The 2,927-nt window shown below is 40.1% G+C and overlaps 1 long non-coding RNA gene across 2 annotated transcripts; it reads left to right on the plus strand.

The window, feature by feature from the left end:
* The first annotated feature begins 384 nt into the window (after positions 1-384).
* Positions 385-2,326, plus strand: LOC106337725. 2 transcript variants are annotated; one of them, XR_001269131.1, is made up of 5 exons: positions 387-893; positions 980-1,103; positions 1,212-1,326; positions 1,427-1,969; positions 2,052-2,326. It is a non-coding gene; the product is annotated as an uncharacterized LOC106337725 (long non-coding RNA). The 2 variants fall into 2 exon arrangements; XR_001269130.1 differs by having other exon boundaries at positions 385-893; positions 1,212-1,969.
* The last annotated feature ends 601 nt before the right edge of the window (positions 2,327-2,927 follow it).

Genomic DNA, 2,927 nt, shown 5'->3' on the forward strand with positions numbered 1-2,927 from the left:
TATATGAATTTACAATAATAAAAGCTATCCTAGCTTAGTGTAACTGAACCATAGAACAAATCATTTTTCATCTAAAATGTAAAAGAACCATAGAACAAATAATTAACCCAATTTCTAGAGAAAAACAACTGTTTCCATATTTTGCATTTTTCATTCTAATATCTGTTTTTAGCTTCTTCTTCTTCTTCTTTTTTTTTTTTTTTTTTGAAAAAAAGCTTTCTATTTAAAAACACAAAGAAGATACAAAAGGCTTCAGCCTAACCAGGCAGTTTTGTGGGCATTGCCCATTAATACAAACCCATAACCCATAGTTCCACATAACTTAACCACAATTTTGAAGCCTAAATTAACAGGCCCAAGTAAGAAATAGATGGATTGGTGTTGATCACCTTCGTGGAAATCACTGATGCCACAATTGGAATAAGGAGGAGGCTAGTCGCGGGGAGGAAGGTCTGATCGAAGCAATCTTAGACTTGATGTAGGAGGCGATAGAGTTTGAGATGGAATCAGGAGGTCGATAGGCATTCCGTTCTGACCAGAGGTGGTAGATAGTGCTTTGCATGCCTCGGGCCTGATAGAAGGTTTAGTGCGGCGAGCGTCAGGTCCCAAGATGAGGAAGCGGTTAGTCCTGATCGATTTCCCATAGCATGCCAAACTTGCAAGGAGTAAGCACATTCAAAGAAGAGGTGGTTCCGGCTCTCATCGAAGGAGTTGCAGAGGAGACATGTAGAAGGAGAGCTGAGGCCCCAAGACAAGAGGCGATCTCATCGATTGAGGAGGACGAGCCACGCTAAGAAACTATGCATAGGGGGTTCCTCTTGAGCACCATACTGTCTTGTTCCACTCTACAAGCGGATTGTGATGTTTGATTGCTTTATAAAGTATTGCTGAAGGTAGTTGATTTGTGCCCATTCACTTCCCACATATACTGGTCCTCAAGCGTTATAGTTGAGAGGAAAACCTGAATTTGAACTTGCAGGGAGCAACCAGTTTCCATGATCATTAAGACCGGCGAGAGTAGCATTCCTTGGGATTCCAAGCCGAGGTTCAGGAAGTCAGAGAGGCAGCCGTAGGGGCTCCAGTTATCGCTCCAGAAACGACAGGTTCGACCATTCCCTATATCAATGCAAATCCAAGGATATACAATTGGCCTTTAACGCATAAGTCTTTTGACTAACCATGTGTGGTTTTTGTTTTCTTTGATGGTCCAGAAGTTTGAAAAGCTGCCCGATAACACAGTGTCTGTAAACCAAGCGACCCAGATGGACCCTGAAGAGAAGAACAACATCCATATAAGCTTGATAGAGGCCGCCTTATTCCAGCTGAGTAAGTCTCGAACTCCTAGTCCCCCTTCTTCCTTTGCGTGTGTGATCTGATCCCAAGCAACTCTCGCTGAATGATGTCCCTCCACCGTTCCTTTCCACAGATAGGCTCCGCATAAGGAGTTAATTAATTTGATGCAGAACTTTGGTAGAGTAAAAGTGTCACACCAAAAATTGGTTATTCCTGAGATCACAGTATTTATGAGCAGTAAGCGGCCAGCAAAGGAGAGAGATCTCGCACTCCAAGAGTTGAGTTTGGCTTTAACGTTCAGTATAAGGGGTTCGCAGTTAGCCATCGTAAGCTTCTTAGTGCAGAGGGGAACTCCTAGGTATCTGATTGGTAGAGTACCATGAGAGAGACCAGCTTCTTGCTGGAGGAGTTCTATTTCTTGTTGTGAGAGGCCAGAAGTAAAGAAGCAGGATTTTGAAACACTGATTCCTAGTCCTGAATGTGCTTCAAAGTTTCAAAGGACCTCTAGGACTCCTTTGATAGATCGAGTAGAACCTTCAGTGAGAATCAGGAGGTCATCTGCGAAGCATAAATGGGTCAGCTTTGTTTCTTCACAGAGATGGTGGTAGCCGAATTCACCCTGCTGAGCCGCTCTGTTCAGGAGGATAGATAAACAGTTCATTGCGATCACAAAGAGGTAAGGAGAGAGTAGATCTCCCTGCCTCAAACCTCTCTTGCTTTTAAAATAACCCTGAACAGTTCCATTGTAACCAATGCAGAAAGAAGGGGTGCAGACGCAGGGGCGTAGCCATCTGATGTAGAGCTCCGGCACATTAATCGCTGACAAGGATGTGAAGATGAAGTCCCAGCTAACACATAATATCTAATTAAATGAAATAAATCTTAAGAAGTGCTTCAACACTTTTTTAAAATAGATGCCCTTAAGACAAGTTACAAACAGAAAAAATATTTGATGCCCTAGGCGAATGTTTAGTTTTTCCTCATGTAAGCACGGCTCTGCTTATAATTCGAGAAAATGATTGTTTTGAATGTATTTTAGATTTGTTACAAAAATAAATAAAAATAATGTATTTTAGATTTGTTTTTTGAGAAGTAATTTGATATATACCAACGAATTTCAATGTCAAATCTCTTGGTTTAACCCAGTTGTTGGACTTTAGGCGTTATACGGTAATCAATTTTATTGTTTTCATGTTATACATAGTTTTATACGGATTTATATAATTCAGACGTATAATAGCGTTTAGGCGGATTTTATGCGGTGTATGCATACACCTAGACAAATTTTAAGCATTAATATTTTAAAAAATAAAGTATTAATATTATTAATATTATTAGGGGGATTTGCCAAATATGACTCAAAACTTAATTTTAAATACAAAACTATACCCAAACTTGAATCAAATGCAAAACTAACATAAAAGTCTTGTGAAATTACAGCCATCCTCTTGTGACCAAACAAAAAAACAGAACTCATTTTTACGAATATAGCCCCGTAAAGTCGTCTAACTCTTTTGAGATACTGTACACTACAAGAAAACAGCGGTATTCTGACGGACATTCCGACGGAAAATGAAATCCTCGGAATATACCGAGGAATTTCCGAGGAAACACAAAATTGGGGTTCCTCGGAA

This window comes from Brassica oleracea, chromosome C4 (genome assembly GCF_000695525.1).
Source record: "Brassica oleracea var. oleracea cultivar TO1000 chromosome C4, BOL, whole genome shotgun sequence".
In the NCBI taxonomy this organism is placed as follows: Eukaryota; Viridiplantae; Streptophyta; class Magnoliopsida; order Brassicales; family Brassicaceae; genus Brassica; species Brassica oleracea.